This window comes from Delphinus delphis, chromosome 9 (genome assembly GCF_949987515.2).
Source record: "Delphinus delphis chromosome 9, mDelDel1.2, whole genome shotgun sequence".
Classification (NCBI taxonomy): domain Eukaryota; kingdom Metazoa; phylum Chordata; class Mammalia; order Artiodactyla; family Delphinidae; genus Delphinus; species Delphinus delphis.
In genome coordinates, this window is record NC_082691.1 from 58275539 (window position 1) to 58298261 (window position 22723).

Sequence of the window (22723 nt, forward strand, 5' to 3'; positions counted from 1 at the left end):
CCATGTGTTCTACGCCCAGCAGTCAGGTCAGGTCTCAAATTGATGCTTGGAACATGTAACACCCATGAAGGAAACTTTACCTTAACCAGTTCCCTTGTTGATTACAGTGACATTCAAAATTCTTTGTCAAGGTTATCTCCAAGCCTTTCCTCAAGCTAGTCTTCTCTCCCTGCTGTCTAAACATGTCTTCCATAATCAATAAGCCAACACATTCAAGTTTCCAATGGGATGTGCGTGAGATGCTGGAGGGAGGGCTGGATTTGAACACCTTTAAAATCCTTTCCAGTTCTGTAGACCTTGTTTTTTTAAGGAGGTCTACAGATCTATAAATAATAATGGCTTAGCACTCACTATGTACTAAACATTGTTAATTGCCTTCATTTTACATTTGTTAACTCATTTAATTCTCCTAAATTTAATGAAGGAGGTAATAGATTGTCCTGTTTTACATATGAGAACGCTGAATCTTGGAGAAGATAAATTGAGGGTCCAAGTTTGCCCAGCTAAGATGGGGAGGACTCGAACACAGACCCACTCTCGGGGTCGGGGGCCATGTCTGTCACAGAGCTGCCTCTCTCCAGCTTTTGTTAGCATGGGTTAAATATTTCCAAGTGTATTCTTCACCCCCACCCTCAGCCCTACATTTTCTTTCTAGTACATAAACAGATGAATAATAAAACTTGAGTGATCCCTCCCCAGCGTTGCACACCATCATCACCAGAGGACAGACACCTGGCTCCCGTGGACCCTGGAATCAGAATCGCTGCAAATAGATATTTTGGAAGGGACACTCCAGGAATCCTGCTAGACCTGGTTAGAACTCTGCCCAGGGACCAAGCCAGCTGAATCGATGGTTTCCTTTCTGGTCTGTATTACCTGGTTTTGTTGAATCCTTTTATTAATTCTTTTGTTTTGCTACAATCCTGAAAGTAGACTGACCAACTGCTTGCTTGCAGGAAATTTAAATATTTTGACAGTACAGAAGAGGGGTGCATCTGGAGATTTCTGGACCCAGTTGTAACCAGACTTGCCCTTCCTGAGCAAATTGATTGCTTCCGGTTTCATCACTTCTGTACAGCGACTGACTTCCGGAGCTTAACTCCCCGACAGCCAGGAGGAAGGAGGCAAAAGGAAACCTTTTAATTTATAGTAAGCAGAGATCAGTTTTGTTTTTTGTGGTTTTGGGGGGCTCATTTAAAATGCCAGGCCCAGTTGAAACAATAAAATCTTGTTTAGTTTTCCCTTATAAAAAACTTCTCGGGTATTTATCAAAATCCTAGAAAAATACATATTTGTTAACATACTGCAATTCCCACAAGAGGTAAGTATTTACAAAATTTGCTTTGGGCATTGATGCTACAAGAATATTAAAAAGTATTGACTTCACCACTTAATGAATCCTTTATCAATTAAAAAAAAATTCAGATCACAATAGGTTTGAGAAGCTACAGCAGGAGGAAAACACCTTCGCTTTAAACAAAAGCTATCTTTCTCAGCAAGAATAGAGTTACTAGGGTGGAAAATCAGGTTAATTTCCATTTCACTAATAATATCTGAAATGAAATAGCATTATAACTCTCCCCTCCAAACTTGGAGCTAGACACCTGGAATATTTATTTATTTCCCCTCCAGAGAAAATAAGGGTGGATGTTGCCTTTAAGCTACCTACACATTTAATTAACAAATGGAGGGAAAATTATTATGGCTGCATTTAAATAAGGCACAGGCACGTAGACTTTAAGAGATCTGACCTTAAAAATGAAGAAAATATTATTGTAATTACTCCATTTGCTAAAAACAAATGATGTGGCATTTGAATTTAAGACTTCTATCAAAAGCAGCTGAGTGTCTAATCAGTTCACACCTTTCCATTTTAATGGAGTTGGGCTTGAGCCATTGCATTTACAATTATCCAGGCCGACTTCATCCCTTTGAAATGACTTAAAAAGATGAGCATTCATGGATTATTTATTAGCTCCTCGTGACTGTATTTCCAAGAATGGAAACAACACATTGCATCAAAGTCTAACTTCCAAGTTTAACTCTTTTAATTAACAGCATGACTGTATGTGGTTGCAAAAGGCGTCTCTGTAGTCACAGAACATCTTATCATGCTTTTTCCTCCACGTGAGTCTTTCGGAGTAGTCTTTGTTCCCTTGCAAACTCAGAGAGAATGCTGATCCCACTCCTGGCGGCTGCCTGTGATGCTGCAAAAAGCAGGCTGGTTGGAGAGGCAGCTGATCCCAGCCTGCTGTAGCCATCACTGATAGGGAAGGCCTGTCTCGGGCTCAGCAGAGAACTCGCTGACACGGTGACACTGACAGTTTAACCCAGACACACATTCTGCCTAGATAACAAAAATGTCCTGTGTGAGTCCCTGACAGCAACCCCAGAGGAGCTCCACGTCTGAGGCGGTGCTGGCGGCACACGGCCTATCTGCCATCGGAAGCCCATCATCGCCCGCCTGGCTGCGAATCTCACCTCCGTGTGAGTGAAAAGCAGTCCAAGCATCGTGGCCAGACCTCCTCGCAGGCAGGCAAGGGACAGTGAATCTTGCAGGGAGGGACTCTTGCAAAAGCCAGCCAGGCCCTCTAGTTAAAGTTGACAAAGACGTTTGAGGCCGGCTTTTCAGGGGGAGTTCAGAGTCTTCCAAGAGAAAACAGAATGAGAGAAAAATAAACAGCTGTGGTGGAAGCCCTGGAAGAAAGCGGTGCTCAGGCCTGGATCCTGCAAGAATCTCCTCTGGAAAGGCGGGGGAGATGAAAGCAAGGAAAGAGTGACAGTCACTGCAAGCCTGGGATCTGTCTTACAGAATCCTGATTCTTTGTGGTGGTTAGACTTATGTACGCCTTACGCGCAGAGGCTGCGAATGTATTTTGCTACCTTTTTTTTAACCTAATGCCAAAACCATTGGATAAAACCTCATGCTGCACTTTTAGAAAATCTTATATAGCAAAGTTTACAAACAGTACAAATGATGTCTGGTTACTTGCTTTGCAAAGCTTGTTTTTATAGAACCCTTCTGGAAAGTTCCATTGAAATAATGGTGCCCCTATGATATCCCAACTATAATTTGATTTATGAAAAATTTATTTACACAAAAAGACATCTCTAATATACAAAATAGGACCCACCTGTAACTTTTCCCCAGGGACCAGGTTGGAGACATGATAAAACCATTTTTATAAAGCATATATCCTGTCTTTGTATAAAACTCTGAGATTCCCTGCTAAAGCAAATTTAACAATGAAAATTTGCCTTTATTGAGGTAAAAATGGATTCATATTATTTAAAATATGGGGCTGAGATGACATAGTTATAATTATTACTATAATTCTTTTTATAATTCTTATTAAGTACAAAGAATAAAAATTCCTTGATCAAAAAGAAGTTTTGAGGATAAGGATTGCTGCTTTGGATAAAATAAGAACCAATCCAGAACTCGTGGGAAAAATTTTGTCCTAGCTGACTTGATTTGTTGATTTGCTCATTGAGAGTTCAGTGATCATGTCATTCATTGATTCACTCACTGATTTGTTCATTCATTGTCATTCATTTAGCGGCTACCCCTCCAGGGGTCGCCATGAGTAGACACTGTGTTTGGAGATACACAAATGCAGCAAACATGGATCTTACCCTCAAAGAGTTTATCATCTAATGAGAAAGAGAAAACAGGTTCACAAAGAACTATTAACAAGGCAGGATATGGTAAATGCAAAAAGAGAGATGAGAGGAAGTTCTGTGATGAGCGGCATCCCACTGGGAGGTTTTACTTGAGCTGACTCTGGGCAGATGGGGCGCTGGGTGGTGGTAAAGAAAATCCTAAGAATGCCTTGGTAGAGAATGTCCAGCGAATCCTACTGTGAAATAATTTACGTCCCTGGATGTGGAGCAAGACAGGAGCATACTTGCGTGTTTACCCACCTTGCTGGGTGAGCAAATGACTCAACATTCCTCCTGGTTTGCTGCTGACTCTCTGTGTCCTTGGGCAAGACACCTGTGGGCCTGGGGCTATTTTTAGAAAAGGTAGTTACTATGATAAACTAACTTCTGGACAGAATTCCAATATATATCATTGTAGAGAAAAATTACAAATATAGGTATATGAGAACAAAAAAATTAGAAAATATTCCCATAATTCTAACACTGTAAACACTGTGTGGGTATTCCTCTAGACTTCTCTATTTATATATCTGTCTATATGTATTTTGTATTGTGGTGAAAACCACATAACATTAAATTTACCTTCTTAACCATTTTAAGTGTACAGTTTAGTAGTAAGTTACATTCATGATGCTGTGCAAAAGATCTCTAGAATGTTTTCATCTTGCAAAACTGAAACTCTATACCCACTGAACAGGAATTCCCATTCCCCTTCCCTACCCTTTGTACTTTCTGTTTCTATGACTTTGACTTTAGATACTTCATATGAGGGGGAGCATTCAGCATTCGTCCTTTTGCAGCTGACTTCTTTTACTTAGCATAACGTCTTGTCTTCAAGGCTCATCCATGTTGTAGCCTGTGACAGGATTTCCTTCCTTTTAAAGGCTGCGTATTTAAAGGCTGTAGTATTCCATTGTATTTATATAGTACCACGTTTTCTTTATTCATTCGTCTGTCGATGGACATTTGGTTGCTTCCGGCTCCTGGCTACTGTAAATAACGCTGCTTTGAACATAGATGTATAAATATCTCTTAGAGATCCTGCTCTCAATTCTTTCAGATATGTACCTAGAAGTGGAATTGCTGTATATATGGTAGCTCTATTTTTAATTTTTTGAGGGACTACCATATTGTTCGCCGTAGCGGCTGCACCATTTTACATTCCCACCAGCAGTGCTCAAGTGTTCCGATTTCTCCACATCCTTGCCAACACTTACTGATAGTGGCCATCCTAATGGGTGTGAGATGATATCTCATTGTGGTTTTGATTTGCATTTCTCTTACTTAGAATGAATCCTGCAGAGGAAGAGGAAGTACCTCTTCAGGGAGAGCCAGACTCAAGGGCCAACATTTGGCCTTGAGTCCTAGTTGCAGCTTTGATGTTGGCTCATAATTCAACACAGCCTCATCATCGTCTCATTTCTCTCAGCCAATCGACTCTAATACCCACCCTACCTCTTTTTTCTGTGTTACCACTGAGAAGCTTTGAGCTAATCTTTGAGGATAACAAAGCTAATAACTTCGTTCCAAAGAGCCAGTCTTGTATAAACACAAGGTGCTATGAGCAACTTGTCAAGATCTCCTAAAGGTCCACGGAGCAGGGCAGGACCCTGAAATCACATCACAGTAAACATTACTAGCGGCTCACCCTACATCCTGTGATGACATCTATCTTCAGATATAATCCACACTGAACCAAGCACTTATCACTTCATCGGAACCATGAGTTTGACCATTTGTCTCCATTTTCTCCCCCTCCAATGGCTAGGAACAAATTCAGAGTTTTGAGTTTCAACTGTTTGATTCTTGTAGCCGCTAAGACAATAACAGATTAAATAGGATGAACCAAGCGGCCATACTTCATGTAACGTTATCCCCAGAGATAAATGTACAACGTTGTTTCGGAGGCTGTGGTGGTGTCTGCAGTGTAACTAAGGTTGACAGACTGCCTGCATGTGGGTGGCTGTCTCCTTTCCAGCTGTGACCAACTGAATTATATCACCTGTCCCGTTTGATGTATTAGGATATGCCCAAGCTCAAGATGCATGTTGCTGCAATAGGGAAATTAATGTCCACCACTGGAGGCAATTAATAATGATTAGAAGCAAAACGGCTGGGTTAAATCTGTGCATTTAACAGAGTGTTCATACGCTTTTATACTATATTTCAGTCTAGTTGCTCAAAAGAAAAAAAATACCCTTTGGGGGGGACTAGAACAATCTTAATTAACGTGTAAACTTAGATGAAACGTCAAAGTCCCTTCAATGAGACATGTTTATTCATTATTTATTTAATCGTCCCTTCCCAGGGTTAGAGAAAAACACTGCACAAAAAGTAGCATCCTAAGGAGAGAAATGTTCGGATTCAGTTGACTTGCTGGCAGAACTCCTGGGCTTTTTGAACTGCCACATACAACTCATGGACTGGGGTGAGAAATTCTCGCCTCTTTCATTTTACAATTCTGTAGTTAATATACTGGAAAAAAAACCAGTAACAAATTGGCACACCATATATTGCAATGGTTGGTTTAGTGCAACTCCATAAAAATCTGCATGTAAAATACATAGCGGTGGCTAAATAATGTCCCTCTGGTTACTAACATCTAGATATAAATTTGAATATTAGAAATTTAAACTGAACAAGGGATTTTGCTCAAAAAATGCAGGAAACATTGAAAGCAAATTGGGTATAAATCTATAAGGCTGAAAAGCCTGAACAGTATTGATGTATGCAAGCACACACGCACCTCTGACTAGCCATTTATGTCACCATGTATTAGTGTAAAGCGTGCACAATACAAATATTCATTGATCAGATATTTTATTAGGAAATTTCATTAAACAGATTAAAATGTAATTGGCCATCAGCTGGACTTTATAGCTCCGAGAAGATTATATACTTCAGTGATAATGCAGTTCTCCTTAATTAAAAACTATGAGATAAAGGTCTTGGAAAACTTCAAAGCCCTATTTTACTATGATGGAATCTAAAAATAGAAACTCTGAAATGATCCCTTCACTGTGAACCTGCAATGACTGTGGTGACATTGAAATTCTCTTTGCAACTTGAACTCACGAGACAGTCCAAGGCTACCCATGGGCATGATGCCTCCTCGCATTTCTCCTTCACTGTGTCCTCAAGAGTGACTCAGGCTACACCATCTCAAAAGAGACTCAATTAAAATGAAAAATTCAGTCAAGAATCAGTCATTTGATGAACTTAACCCAGATATCCAGATATTTGGATTTACTGAAATAGTTAATTGACTTTTAATAGCAAACATACTCTTTTGGCATCATTTTTCATGTGGGTACTTAGCATCCTGTGACTGAATGTCTACACATTAATTTAGTTTTAAAAGTCCATTCATTGAATCATTCATTTGTTCGCTAAATAGTCTTTAGGTCCTTACCACCGTTATTTATCCATTTGCCTCGAAATCTTGCCTTGCTGAGCACGGCTGAGTTAAGTTTCAGAGACAGGACAAGCCTGCTGTTTATCAATGGATCACATCACATTGATTACTTTCTTTTGATTATTTTTAGAATCTGCTCATTCAACGGGTATTTTTTGGGTACTAACTGTATTTAAAGCTTGGTGATGAATCACAAAAATATAAAAAGCAAAACCACGAGGAGTCTGCTCTCAAATGTACCAACACTGACCAAGGGCTGACTTGGTCAGCCCTGAGGAGATGACTTTGGCCTGTCCAAGGTCACAGCGTGGTGATGGCAGAGTCAGGATTCCAACCTCTGCTTCTGTTTTCAGGGTCCCAAAGTATTACCTCTGAAGGAGCTGGCCGACCCAATAGCAGATCAAGTAGTTATGTTCAGGCAGCTCCTCTCTCCACCAGTTTCTCAGTCAATAATTCCTGGAAAAATCAGATTGATTGAGTCTGCTCCAGCTGTCAGACAATGCTGTTGATTAAGGTGTAGCTGCCCCACCTGTACCCCAGCCACAAGTAGAAGACAACACTTGACCTTCACAGTGGCCCTGGCCTCTCCCTTGGACGCATGCTTTTGCTTCTCAGCTTCCATTGGATTCCTGACTTCCCAGTCATGGCCTCATTGGTGCTGGCAACAGGTTGGGCGATTTCTTATCAGCTTGGTGAACTTGAGCTGTTCTTCCCTCTCCCCTGGTTGTGGTATCCCCTGTAGGATGACAGTTATCACCCATCAGACCAGCCCTGGAGAACTCACCTGGTGTGGCAGCCCCATGCCCTCCTGCCCTTCCCTATCTTGACAAGGAGGAAGCATGAATAATCCAGGAAGAAAATGCACTGGTTTTTCATCTTGGAAGGCATTACAAGCTTCTGGGGACTTAATAAAAATACAGATACCTGAACCCTTCTCTAAGCCTCCTGAATCTACAGGAGTATGTTTTGGGAATCTAGAGGAGTGTGGTATGGGAACCCACGTCCCAGGGAATGCAGATGCACACCCAAACCTGAGAGCCACAGGTGTGATGAGAGGGTGCTGTCTACAAGCACACACCTTCGGACACTGGAACAGGAAACTTCATCAGCCTCAACTTTTTTTCCTCAAGAGAAGGAAACAAGGAAATAGCTAATTTGCTAATTATTTCAGAAGATTATTAATCTTTCAGGGTGTCACCACAGAGACTTTGAGCATGGGCAGAGTCATAGAAATGGTAGCCCTTTACTTATAGCAATTAGTATAAGAAAATTATATTTCAATTTAGCAGAATTCCTTATTTCTCTACTTATGAAAGAAAGAAAAAACTTACCCATTAGAGGACCGTTAGGCCAGACCTAAATTTTTAAGCAGCTGTCCAGGAAACTTAGGAAGCAAGATTTTATGAACTCAGTGTATCTATACTACTCATCTCTGAATCCAATTCAGCTCAATATTAGCAGGGTATATAGCGAAACTATATAGCTAATTTTTTTTTTTTTGAGGTACGTGGGCCTCTCACTGTTGTGGCCCCCATTGTGGAGCACAGGCTCCGGATGCACAGGCTCAGCGGCCATGGCTCACGGGCCCAGCCGCTCCGCGGCATGTGGGATCTTCCCGGACTGGGGCATGAACTCGTGTCCCCTGCATCAGCAAGCGGACTCTCAACCACTGCGCCACCAGGGAAGCCCTATATAGCTAATTTTAAAATTTTAGAATGTCAGTGATAAGATACACTTGGAACAGAATTTAGTAGGAAGCCAAGGGAACACATTTTAAAACTCTTAGTGGACATTTTGCTTGCCTATTTTCTGCTTTAGTCAAGAATGTTAGGCTTCAAACATTGCTGGAAAATTAAAGTTGTGCTTGGACCAGATTTGAGGAATGCAGGAAGGATGAATTGTGCAGATTCCTAACCTCATGGGCATCAGGGCCCTGATGCCATCTGGGAGCTATCTAACATGGGCAGTGACACTAGACAGGCCTGATGTTCCCCAGGGAGGATTCTGGGACCAGAGCTTTCTGTCTGGTCCATTGGCTTTGAGTGGAAAGCAGGCCATCGGCCCATGGAGATGGACCAGCTGTGGCTTGACCTTCAAACTGTTGGCCATATTTACTGTTGAGGACTCATGGACTGATTTGTCAATGGTTAACTAATACCTGAGAGCAACTAGCCTTATGTGGGTGCCTCTGGCTCTTTCTATCTTTTGGTTCACAATAGGTAGCCTTGTCTCAGATGGTCCCAGATGGCAGCATCTGCATTCCAGGATTCAGGATAAAGGAAGGATGAAGAAGAAGAAATGGCACATCCTGCACTTCCTCTTAAGGTAGGTTCTTGAAAGCTGTCAAACAACCCAAAATTTTCATCTCGTTGGCCGGAAATTAGTCACATGGCCACACCTAGCTGCTGAGTTTTTACTCAGGAGATCAAGGCTCCAGCTAAAAATGGGAGAGAGGAAAAATCATGTCATAAGAGAGGGGAGAACAAATCTGAGGAACAACAGGCAGATGGTATCCAAAAGATAGCTAGTATAATAGCACCAGATAAAACAGAACTTAGGTAAAAGGCATTACTATAGATAATGAGTATTAGTACATATTTTTTATTTTAATTAATTTATTTATTTGTTTTTGGCTGCCTTGGGTCTTTGTTGCTGCGTGCAGCCTTTCTCTAGTTGCGGCGAGCGAGGGCTACTCTTCGTTGAGATGCGCGGGCTTGCAGTGGCTTCCCTTGTTGCGGAGCATGGGCTCTAGATGCACGGGCTTCAGTAACTGTGGCTCGCAGGCTCTAGAGCGCAGGCTCAGTAGTTGTGGTGCACAGGCTTGGTTGCTCCGTGGCATGTGGGATCTTCCCGGACCAGGGCTCGAACCCATGTCCCCTGCATTGGCAGGCAGATTCTTACCCACTGCACCAGCAGGGAAGCCCCATATTTTTAAAAGTATTGAATTCACCAGGACCCTGTATGTACTCAGTAACAAATCTTCAAAATACAAAAGACAAGAATTGATAGAAGATAAAAAGAAACTATCAAATCGATCATGATTGAGGGAGACATTCAGTGGTTGGTAAATCAAGCAGAGAAAAAATATCAATTAGAATACAGAAGAATTGAACATCACAAGCTTAATCTAATGGATAAACTTAAAAACTATCCCTAATAATCAGAAAATAGAGATTCATCTGAAGCACACAGAAAGCATATATGAAAGTTGACCACATTATAAACCAAAAGCAAGTATTGAAAACTTTCAAATAATTGGTATGAGTCAAGTCACAGTCACTGACCGCCATGAAATTAAGTTATAAATAAATGACAAAAAGATAATTTCTAAAAATCCATTTGTTTTGAACTTTTAAAGAATATACTTTAAAGTAACCCATGGTTACTCATGGTTCTTGATGGAAATGAGAAGATGCTTAAAATGACAAAAAATAAGGGAAATGTTATCAATTGAATTTGTGGAATGAAGAACTAGTATCTAGAATGTATGAAGAACTCTCAAAGCTCAACAGAAAAATATCAAACAAATCAATTAGAACATGGGCAAATAACATGAAGAGGTATTTTACTAAAAAGGATATACAGATGGCAAATAAGCAAATGAAAAGATGGACAACAGCATTAGACTAGGAAAATGCAGATTAAAACCACAGTGAGGGGCTTCCCTGGTGGCGCAGTGGTTGACAGTCTGCCTGCCGATGCAGGGGACACGGGTTCGTGCCCCGGTCCGGGAAGATCCCACATGCCGCAGAGCGGCTGGGCCCGTGAGCCATGGCCGCTGAGCCTGCGCGTCTGGAGCCTGTGCTCCGCAACGGGAGAGGCCACAACAGTAAGAGGCCCGCGTACCACAAAAAAAAAAAAAAAAAACAACCCACAGTGAGATATTGCTACAAGCCTATCAGAGTGGCTAAAATACAAAATAGTGACAGTACCAAATGCTGTTGAGGATGCAGAGAAACTGGATGGCTCAGACATTGCTGGTGGGAGCATAAAATGTACAAGTACTCTGAAAAACAGTTCAGCAATTTCTTAAAAAAACTAAATATGCAACTACCATTTGACCCAACAATTGTGCTCCTGGGCTAAAACAGTTTATCCCAGAGAAATAAAAACTTATGCTCAGACAAAAACTTGTACACAAATGTTTATAGCAGCTTTAGTTGTAATAGCTAAAAACAACAAAAACTCCAGGTCCATCAACCTTTCAAAACATAAATGGTTGTCCTCTTACACAAGCTCTTCTGAAGCATTAAAAAAAAAAGAAAAGAAAAGAGAGAGAGAGGAAGGAAAGGAGGAAGGACGGGAAGGAGGGTGGGGAGAAGGAAATAGTAATTTATTGATGCTGGTGTAATCTTGATGCCAAATCTAGGTGAAGGTGGATCACGATCTATAAATACTAAATAAAATAAAAGTAAACCATATTGTGCAACAAAGAGATAAAGTAGGGTTTATGGGATGTGAGGGAGATCTGGCTGCGACATCTGTCACCCCATTGATCGCCAGGGTTGATTCGGCTGAGCTGGCAGCCTAGGCGGGTGTCCCTTTCCCTCCTCACAGCTCCATGTGCATCCGTCGCCAGGCTGTATGCTCCGTCGAAGAGGATGACCTTCCCCCACAGAGGACTGTTCTTCGGTCAAGGGTATGTGAGTAGCTGCACTCCCCTGCTAGAACCTCCAAACAAGCTCTCAAGTAGGTTTTATGCCAGAAATGCACCATTGGTTCAATATTGGAAAAAAATTGTTACTTTAATTTACCACATTAAGAGAGGAAAGGAGAAAAACCACAACATCATCTCAATAGGTACAGAATTCAGTAAAATTCTAAAGTCATTCATCATAAGGACCCTGGAAACACTGTTGCATGCTCCTAGTGGATATGAATGCTCATAGGAGCAAAAACTGGAAACAATGCTGATGCCCAAAAACAATAGATTGGAAAAACACACTGGAGTGTATTTGTACCAAGGAATACAGCCCTGAAAGTGAATAAATTGTGGCCACATGGATGACTCTCACAAACGTAATATCCTGCAAGAAGAAGATGATGAGGCAGATCTAAAAATACATCTTTCAGGGAGAGGCAGGAAACTTTGGATAAAGCAGAGGAGTGATGGACACAAAACACACTACAGTATCCTCAGGGCAGTGGGGAAGGGAATGTGGGAGGGTAGCTTCTTTTGAAAACCAAACTAAAAAGGAAGAGAAAGAGTGAATAACGCTTCTTGGGCTTTTCCTTCTTACTTTGGGTTTCAAATCTGTGGGCCGGCATTATTTCTATGGCTTTTTCAAAGGCTTTTTAAATCTACCTTGAGAAGTCCCAGCCTAAAACAAGTCTAACTCAGCTAAAATTAATTACCCATTATGTTTCTATTAGAATCCATACAACCCATCTATGAGTAGCTACCATTTATTCCATCATTTTAGTGGGCACTTACTATGAACCAGGCCCTGGACAAGATATATCACAGGCATTAACTCGTTTAATTACTCTCATTAACAAAGACTCTCATTTCTCAGTCGAGGGAGCTGGTCACACGTGTAGGAGGTGACAGACAGGATTGGGATCAAAAGCTGTTTGTCCACATGCTATACTATTGCCTGTGAGTACAGAAAATAGAACTGTCACTTTTAGGGCCTTGATTTGGGTAAAGCAAATGGCATTTGAAATACCATCCAATGCTGAGGAATGTGGTCATAGCCCTCGTGTGGTGGACAGGACATCTAATGCAGTAGGAAAACCACATTATCTCAAACTTTTATTGAATGAAGTACTGTTTTTTTTTTTGTTTTTTTGTGTGTGGTACACGGGCCTCTCATTGCTGTGGCTTCTCCCGTTGCGGAGCACAGGCTCCGGACGCGCAGGCTCAGTGGCCATGGCTTACGGGCCCAGCCACTCCAAGGCATGTGGGATCCTCCCGGACCGGGACACGAACCCACGTCCCCTGCATCGGCAGGCGGACTCTCAACCACTGCGCCACCAGGGAAGCCCATCAGCTGGCGTCTTTCTAAATTGCATTCTGGAAGATGTTACCTTCAGCAACTTTGAGTCCTCCTTTTATCTTTTTTTTTTTTTGCGGTACGCGGGCCTCTCACTGCTGTGGCCTCTCCCGTTGTGGAGCACAGGCTCCGGACGCGCAGGCTCAGCGGCCATGGCTCACGGGCCCAGCCACTCCGCGGCATGTGGGATCTTCCCAGACCAGGCCACGAACCCGTGTCCCCTGCATCGGCAGGCGGACTCTCAACCACTGCGCCACCAGGGAAGCCCAAGAATAAATTGTTTTGGAATGGGCTGGGCTTTTGTGTTTGGACATATAAAAGCATTTTTTGTAGAGGCTGGTCTACTCTTCCAATATTTTAAGCAATTTACAGGTAGTGATAAATACTTGGTTTAAATCCTTCTAAAGTGTCTGGTAATCATTTTAGCTGTTAAAGCATGATATGAGTTCAGGCATACAGTTATACTAAAATCTTTCCCACTTGCCTACCTCTCACACAGATTATGGAGGGAATGCATTCTAGACAATAAAATCTAACGGGAAAAATATCGCCATCCTGTTTCAGCACTGCCATTAAAACCAACGATGGCGGCCATTGTTGTGTAAAGGGAAGAAAACAAGTTTACAGTTCCTCATTTCCCACGGTAAACAGATTGCTCATTTTAATTTTGAAAACAAAGCGATGGAGGCTATGTAGGTCTGTAAATAAGAGTGTGCATCTCAATTTTCTGTAAATGCTTAAGTGGTTTACATCTGTTTCCTCCCAGTTGTATTTCTCAAACATGAATTTCCATTTTAAAAAGAGTCGTAAAATCACTACTGTTTCTCTGTGGATCTATTAGCAATAAAATAGCCTACAGAGGTTTGCACAGCCATGGAAAATGTACAGTGATAATAGGCTGTCCTGCTGTTACATGGCTTATGCAAACTTTACATTTATCACGGCAGAACCATCTATCCGCAGGGTTGTAGCACAGCAAACAATGGAATAAAAAAGACCAAGAGAAGGAAGACGAGTCCAAAATCTCTGTGTACACATCATTAATCAGACAAGATGAATTCTCAAACTTGGAAGCATGTTTCCTCAGAGCCAACTGAGAAAAGGAGCAGGAGGGCGGAGGATGTGCTGGGTTGGTCGCAATCTGCAAAGTACAACTTTCCATAAAAATCACCTCCAACAAGCAAAAGCACTTGCTTGTCTCATTGACACGTTGTGGGGTTCACTCACACTTTTGTATTTTTTTAAAAGAACCAAGCCAGGTCATTTGTTGAAAACTTTTAGTCCAGCAGAGGATGCAATTATTCTTTCTTTGAGCCTTTCAAGTAAAAGGTCTCAAAATAGACCATTGCTTCCTCACGCACCGATGGGGCCTCCCTAATCCTCCTCTACTCGCCCTGTCTAGGAAGCAGCTGGGTGACACACAGCGTGTTTATCCAGCCCCTAAAATCCTGCATCGTAAGTCAGACTGAGTGGTCATATTCCTCCAACCCCACTTTGCATCCCAGTGAAATTCTACCATGTACAGGGAAGGTGAGTTTTTTCCATTCTTTTCTTTTTCTTTTTTACTCCTTAAATCCAAGTTAATTCGCTAAAAGTCTAGAGTGACGGCAAGGAGCAGGTTTCAAAATAGCCTCCTTCCAAAACAGGCTTCGTGCACAGGGGAGCTGCGCCCAATTCAGGAGGCCCATGTGTTTCCCAGTCTGCTAAGTTGCTCTGTTGCCCTGAAATAGAAAAGACTCAATAAAATATAGCAATGGAATTTAAATTGCTTGGCATCTCACAGCCTGTTCTGTTTAGTGGGGTATTTTTTTACTTGTTTAAAAGCGTTTTTGTTTTGTTTTATTAGCTCAAAAGAGAGAAGTTTGAGAAACAATTCTTCAGCCTTTAAGAGGGAAGATGGAAGAGGTACCTTTCAATTAAATGCTCTGATGAGTGATGATACTCCACCCTGGAAGTTCGACTACTTCAGGAATATACCAAGATAGAGATGAATCTAAGGTAAACAGTTACTGTGGGAAATACGAGATGAGGGGTGTGGCTTGTACATACAACAGCCCATAATTCCTGCCACTCAGATACCACGGTTTTTATTCAGGGTGAAGCTTATTCTTTTGAGTTAATTCATATCACTCAATTTCTTGGTTGGGGGAGTACTTTTAGATACATGTCCCCAAATCATCAGACCACTTCAAACAATTGGGTGGGAAACAATCCAACTACCACCCTCAACCCACTTGTGGATCAAGCAACAAGTTATTGAGACGCAATCATTTGTAATCTGACAGCATGTGCACATCACCTAAGTGTATCTTTGTGGGAGGGGGAGTGTTTATTTGTATTCTAGATCAAATGTTCTAGCACAGGGAACTATATTCAATATACTGTAATAGTAACCTATAATGGAAAAGAATCTGAAAAAGAATATATATATATATATATATATATATATAACTGAATCACTTTGCTGTATACCTGAAACTAACACAAATTGTAAATCAACCATGCTTCAATTAAAAAAAAATAGATAGAATGTTCTCTAGTGAGTTGCCCCATGATCTCTCAGGAAGCAGTGACCTGTCCTCTGACCACTGAAGCTTTCAGGAATCCAAACCCCGGACTCTCCGGTCATTTCTCACCGTGTACGGTTAGTCATATTTCCCTGGATGCTTTGTCTTCTGTCCTCTGTCATATGAGTCTTATGTCTCTGTGGCAGCACCATGTTTGATGCTTCTTATAGTAGGCTCTCCCGGGCTTAGTAAACTAGTCCCGTCACTGAGTCACCACAGAGGTCATCCCAGCCTTGTGTGGTGCGCTTGAGGTGGAGATGGATAAGTCTCAGTAAAGCTCGCCCAGCCCCACATCTGCCCCTGATGCCCTGGAGAAGAACTGAATGCACAGTGTTCAGCTGTGGTTTCCAGAAGAGTCTCAGGACTTCTTGGTGGAGAGACGGACGGAGCACTCATAGGACATATTGGCTGCTCTTTCATAAACAGAAGCCCAGAGTTCATTAGCAATACTGCCACCTCTCAAGAACTACTTTTAGGTTGAATTTAGACTCCCCCCCCTCGCTCCCAGTGAGGGTCCTTAGCAATTGTGGGAGGTGTCCATTTGATCTCCTTTGGTGGTTCCACGCTGCCTGTGGGTTCCCCTTTCTCCTGGGAAATCCTGACTCTCAAAACGATGCTTCAGACTCTGTACTGGTCCTGCAAATCATAGCCAACTGGACCAAGGCCTAATAATACTGTAGTAATAGTAGTAATAATAATTGCTACAACTGTGTGGAGCTTTCTATGTGGCAGCTCCCACAAACCAAGGCCACACAGGCTCATGAGCTTGTCCAAGGCACACAGTTATAAGTGTTGGAGTTGGGATTGAAATCCATGCCTTTGAGCCCCGTGTTGTGCGTCCTTTAAATTCCTAGCATCTTCGTGTTGTCTTCCGTTTGCTGGGTGGAAAGAGATCATTTGTTCTGGCCATAAGAGTGTGCCTGGTGGAGACCCTAAGCATGGGATGCTCCCGGGCCCGGCCCCTCTTTAGTACGTTTCATTACGCCTCCTCCCGCCTCCCCCCTCCACACTTCCCCATCCCTCCGTACGTCTTTTACACAGCAGGGCAGGGTAATTCGCTGCATGCTAGGCAGTAACTACATAGTAATAACAATAATTCTTGCTACTTAGAGCTCCTTATCCGAGGACGTCACCCAAGCTTCAAGAAATTTAAACATATCTGTTCACAGCAGCGTGGTGGGGTGAGGTGGGCCTCATTTTCAGGCCTGGAGAGAGACATTCATGTGTAGAGAAACACCCAGCCTTTCCTAATGAGGGCCTCCCGGCCAGACATGGAACTAAGAAAGAAAGGGGACCTAATAGGGGAAGGGCCAGACAGTCCTGGTCTCTGGTTTCCCTAAAGTCTCTTTGCATTTGAATCTTGTTTTCTATCTCTAAGAACCCTCTGACTTCGAGGCATTGACGAGAAAAGGCTGTTCACTAGCTGAGTTTCTGTGATGAAATTAGCCACCAGTGTCCAGGTATTCTCCCCAGAAACCCTCCCCAAGGGGGCTACCGCCTGGCTCTGGTGACTCTTCCCCATAACCATCTACCTTGGATCCCCACTCCCTCTGCCCTTGTGGGCTGGTGCCCTATCCCGACTCCAAGGATGAATTCACATACAGGTTTCCCCTGGCAATATCTCTACTCAAGGCCCCAAGGGCAGCCTGGGCTGGGATGGGGGCTCTTTAGCTAAGGGCCAAAGTCCCTAGAACCTCATTTTCTCCTCCTACCCTCCAGCTGCCCCTGCCTTGCTAGGGTTGAGCCTCTGGGCTTGCTTCTCACCCACCTGGACCCCTAGGATATGCCACTTTCCACTTGTTTGGTCCAACATCTGCACCCCCATAGGACTCACTGGAGGGATGGATGCACTTAGAGGGGAAACATTTAGCGTGGAAGTTAAGTTAATCAGTTAGGGAAATACTCTTGTATTCTTGGATTATGAGTAAGTCACTGCTAAGTCAGTCAGATAGAGAAAGGCAAATATCATGATATCACTTACATGTGGAATCTTAAAAAATGATACAAGTGAGCTTAGTTACAAAACAGAAATAGACTCACAGACATAGAAAACAAATTTATGGTTACCAAAGTGGTGGGGGGGATAAATTAGGAGTTTGGGATTAACAGATTCAGACTACTATATATAAAATAGATAAACAACAAAGACCTAATCTATAGCACAGAAATATATTCGATATCTTGTAATAAACTAAAATGGAAAAGAATCTGAAAAATATATAGTTATATATATATATAAAACTGAATTACTTAGCTGTACACCTGAAAGTAACACATTATAAATCAGCTATACTTCAATTTTAAAAAAAGAGCAAGTTACAGCTGATTCTCAGACATGTTGAAGTGAAACACCATCTCGCAGCACATAGCATGTGTCTGCTTCCCTAAAGACCACACCAGCACCCTGGCAAAAGAATAACATCGTCCTATGAGGCAACGCTTACATGCAAATCACTGTTCTGGAGGCAGAAAGATCTGTGTGGAAGTAACAGACATTGCTCTTTCTCTCAAGGCGCACATAGTCTTAGAGGGGAGACAGGATATAAACACACACAGATACCGGGACATCTTGATTTTCAAGTATGCTCCAAATCCTTATTCCAAGCAGGTACCACACTCTGAGACCAAAAGGTGGTTTCCACTTCAGACTCGGTCACAGTGAGAAACCCAGAAGAAAGACGAGCGATTTAGTCCAGGTAGATGAGAAGCATTAAAATCGCTGGAGCTTTTCCTTCTGACTCAAAGCAAATACATTTGTCAAATACACCATAAATATACATTTGCACTATTTATTACCTCTGCCTATAAAAGAAAATTGTATTAGGTGATTGGGCTGAAAATGTGTCAAAAATATAATTTGCATCTCTTTTATGTGGGTGTTTTTGTGTGTATTTGCTATATTTCAATTTGCTAATATACATATATATCTCTGTAGAGACATGTATAAATGCTGTTTAGTTCTTCTGATATTTGTTTTTATTTTCTTGGTATAAAAATTTCAATATAATTTGTGATTCTAAAAATATTGCTTTTGAAAAATATGGTGTGGATCCTTCACTCCCTTAATTCCCATAATCCAATACAATAAAACATTTACTAAAAGTATATTACAGAGAATTTCCTGAAGGATTTGCTTCTCTTTGACAAACTGTTGCTAGAAGATTGTGCACAATGTTTTCTGTGTTTTTCATGGAATTCATCTCTCTTCAGTTAGGAGAATTTCCCCAGGTTCCCTTCCCTCCCTAGATGGGAAGACTCATTTTCCCTCTTAGCAACCCTACCAAAGGGAACTGAGATTCCAGCTATTGGACCATACTTTACTCTGCAAATGTCATGGATTTTGAAAGGAGGTATATTCTTCTGTGTTATTATTATTTACAGCCTGTAAAAGCATCTTCATGTTTACAAAAAAGACTTTTGCAATTATGTCTTTTGCCAGTTCCCCTCAATCACTTTAAGAAGCAGGTCAACAGCCTCCTCTGTTAGGGAAAAGGGGATAAAGCCCAAGGGGGGATTATGTCCCTTTAGGGTCACACAGAAAATCATTAAAAAATTATAACCTAGGTATCCCAAGTCTTAAGTGCTCTGCTTTGCCATTAGAAATGTCATGTTAGCTTCTTTTCCTCATCTACAAGCCACATACATATTATTTTTCCTGAACTAGATGACATCTAGGGCAAAGAGAGGCCACTGTCCCTTCTACCCTATTTTGAACTAAATTCAAAGGAAAGTGACCCCTTCTCAGAGTCCTCCTGGGAGAACTGGCCAGAGTTCTGGCTACAGTGTGGCCAGGCAGAGAGGATGCTGTGGCCTGAATGGTGTGTCCACCACCCTCCCCCCACATTCTTGTGTTGAAGCCCTAATGCCCAAGGTGACTGTATTTGGAGAGAGGGCTTTCAGGGGGTAATTAAGATTGAGGTAATAAAGGTGGGGCCCTTATCTGATAGAGTTAGTGACCTTAAAAGAAGAGGAAGAGAGACGGATACCTCTTTCTCATGTGCACACACTGAGGAAAGGCCGTGTGAGGACACATGAAAAGGCAAACCAGGAAAGGAATTCCCACCAGAAACCGACACTGCCAGACCTTGATCTAGGACTTCCAGCCTCCAGGATTTTGAGAAGTAAATTTCTGTTGTTTCAGTCGTCTAGTTTACGGTATTTTGTTATGGCAGCCCCAAAAGACTAAAACCTTAAGGTTTTCCTTTCAAGTCAGTCTTGGAGTCCATGTGGCACAGGCAGGACCTAGAAGCTACTCAGAGTCTGGCTGGCAAAAGCTTGCTAGAGGTGGGTCCCTGGGGATGAGGTGGCACCATAGCAAAGGCTGGATGCTGAGTCAGGGCCAGGGGCTGCTGCAGAGCCCTGCCCAAGCGAAGCTCCAGACTAAGAATTCCACCAGCCGCAGACTTGAGCCACCACAGCCGACAGGGCAAGCAGCTCCCAGGCATCACCTCAGAGACCAGGAGGCCGAGGACCTCGTGTCCAAGGCTCTCCAATCTACCCTGCTCAGTGTGACCTCATTGGTCTCCCCACTCCATCCACACATCAGAACACCCCCAGAGGGGAAGAAGATGGGGGTAGGAAGGTGTCTCTCAGAGATGGAACATTTTTATTAAAAAGAGTCTTGACACCACCTAAAGGGACTGTTAAGTCATCTAGAAATGGAACTGGACAGCTAGTTCATTTTCCCCTCCTGCTTGTAGGGGCTCAGGAGGAAGGCCAGTGTAGTTACAGGCAAATAGAGGTATAATCTGTTCTCTGCCCACACAAGTTGTAATCTAAGTTGAATCTTAGATTTGTTAGATTAGATTTGCCAGAGCAAACTGTGGGCGGTGTGCTTCTTCCCCGGGAGAGGTGGGATTGGTGACTGGGTCAACTACAGTCATATTCTCTGAAAGTAAGTATCTTGGGAGTTTGTGTAAATGATGCCTGCCCCACTCCACCCTTTGTTCTGTCTCCCACGTCTTTTCATATGTAGGCTGTGCTGTGTTATTTACTACAATTGGTGATATTTGCATTAATTCTCATATATTTTTATCTTCCCAACTGCATTATAAACTCCTCTTGAGCAGAGGAGGGTGCCAAGGTCAGAGCTCGCTCTGTTAAATATTTGTCAACTAAGCAGTGGTGTTGCTGCCCTGCATGGTGGGACCTGAGTGTGTCTGCGGATTTTGCAGCGTGTTTCAAAATCCTAGCCGAGGACTCCTGGGCGGGGCCAGCCATGATGTCAGCTATGCGACCTCTCACATGTCAGCTTCCATTTCAGGACCCCAGACTGCACAACTGTGAAATGAAAAAGTTGATCTAGGAGCCCATGAAGATTCCCTTTGAGGTTTCTCTTGTATGAGAGTGTGAGATCTCTTAGTTCATCTTTTATTATCTTGCCAACGGGCCATCTGGAGAAATGGAGCATAGCTATACTATAGTTATGGACTACTGAGAGCTGTTCTAAGTGCTTTATGTAACAACCTGATGAAGAAGACCTTGTTACTGCCCTCACCATTTTACTGGCAAGAAAACTGAGGCACAGGGTGTAACCTGCCCAAGGAAGCAGAGTAGGTGAGGGTTAGAGCTGGCTTGGATGCAGACAGACGGCTCCGGAATCCTGCCTCAGCCCTCACACTGTGCTGCCTCCAGCATCAAGAATTATTAGCCAGTAGGTTGGCTTTGGAAGAGACAGGAACCCATACTTCCTGAGCTTGGAAGCCTCCAGAGTCCCTACAGCCAAGGCCCACTTTCACTCCAAGATGCTCTTTTTTTTCCCTCCAACAGGTTAATTTCTAATTTAGTCATTTCAGAAACATGTACTGACTGCCTGCCATGCGGTAGGCTGTCTTTGTCTTGGGCAGGGATTTGAGGTGCAGGCCATTAACGGGGACAGGATTGGTAGTGGGGAAGGCTCTCTGCAGAAGGTGAGTTTCCAAGGTATTTCTTAGGGAGAGACTCATTCAAATTTGTCGTGTTCATTCCAGAAAACCAAATTCTATCATCTCACCGAATGCTGTGGTATTTTCCATGGGGCTATCAGCTGGGCCCCCAAAGATCCCCAAGTGGGTCCTTCTCACCCTGTGATTTATAATCTTCCTAATCTTTCATTGATTTACTTGGCTTTTGTGAGGAGATGGTAGGAGGAAAGTGGGAACAATTTGTCTGATCGATGGATTTGCTTGTAATTCCCTGTGATGAGAAACCTGTGCATTTATTCTTTTGAGCACAGCGCCTTTTCACAATAGTCATTCCTCAAATAGCTGATAAGGGCTGAACTAGCGGCAATGTTTTCTGTGGAGGAAACAACAGTAACATGGTTACTTTTCTAAGCAATGCCTTGGGCACCTTGCTCTTGATCCCAAAGAACTTAAGCCGGTTCAGCCACATGACCCTCCCCAGAGGCCCTGTGCTGCCTGCAGAGCCAGCGGGGAGGGCAGGCACCCCTGCTTCTCAGACTGAATCCTGACTGCGCTGGGTCCCCCAGGAGGCCAAGGAGCTGCCCAGGTAACTGCAAAGGCGTGTGGACGGCATCAGTGCTGCAGACCCTGCTGAGGTTTCTCTGGTCAGGATGGAGAAAACAGACCCTTTTACCCAGCTGGACCCCACTCTACCCCACATTCCAGTGGCCACCAGTCCGGTAAGTACCCAGGGCTGAGGACGCGCTGGGGCAAGGCACGTACTCTCAGCTACTTCCTATGCCCAGGGCCGAGGGAAGAGGTGGAAGGGACAGACCAAGGGGTAGGGCTGCCAGGCTGAGAGCTGGAGGGCGGAGAGCTCAGGTCCTGCGGGTGGACGCAGACCCCGGGAAGAGCCCCCTGGTGTGGGCTGAGTCCACACCCGAAGGGAACTGGCCAGAGCTCCAGGAGTGGCCTCTTCTCAGTCACAGCAACATGTGGTGAGTTGGATAGGAAGGGCCAGGACCACAAAGAGGCCCCAAGTGGGAACTGACGTTTTCCTCAGCCCAGTGTGGTCCGGAGAGGTGAGATGGAGGTTGGGGAGCGGGGATCCGGAGCAGGGGAGGTTGGTGCCCACCAGGCCTCTAGCAATAGCCGGCGGGCAGTCCTGACTTGGAGAGAAGGTGGTCTGCTCTCCTCCGC

At 43.2% G+C, this 22723-nt stretch overlaps 1 long non-coding RNA gene across 1 annotated transcript; it reads left to right on the forward strand.

Moving 5' to 3' along the window:
• Positions 1 to 302: 302 nt before the first annotated feature.
• On the forward strand, positions 303 to 22485 carry LOC132430669 (uncharacterized). Its single transcript, XR_009520544.1, has 8 exons — positions 303 to 865; positions 957 to 1149; positions 9298 to 9403; positions 11636 to 11717; positions 13574 to 13717; positions 14477 to 14604; positions 14921 to 15072; positions 22111 to 22485. It is a non-coding gene; the product is annotated as an uncharacterized lncRNA (long non-coding RNA).
• Positions 22486 to 22723: the final 238 nt, after the last annotated feature.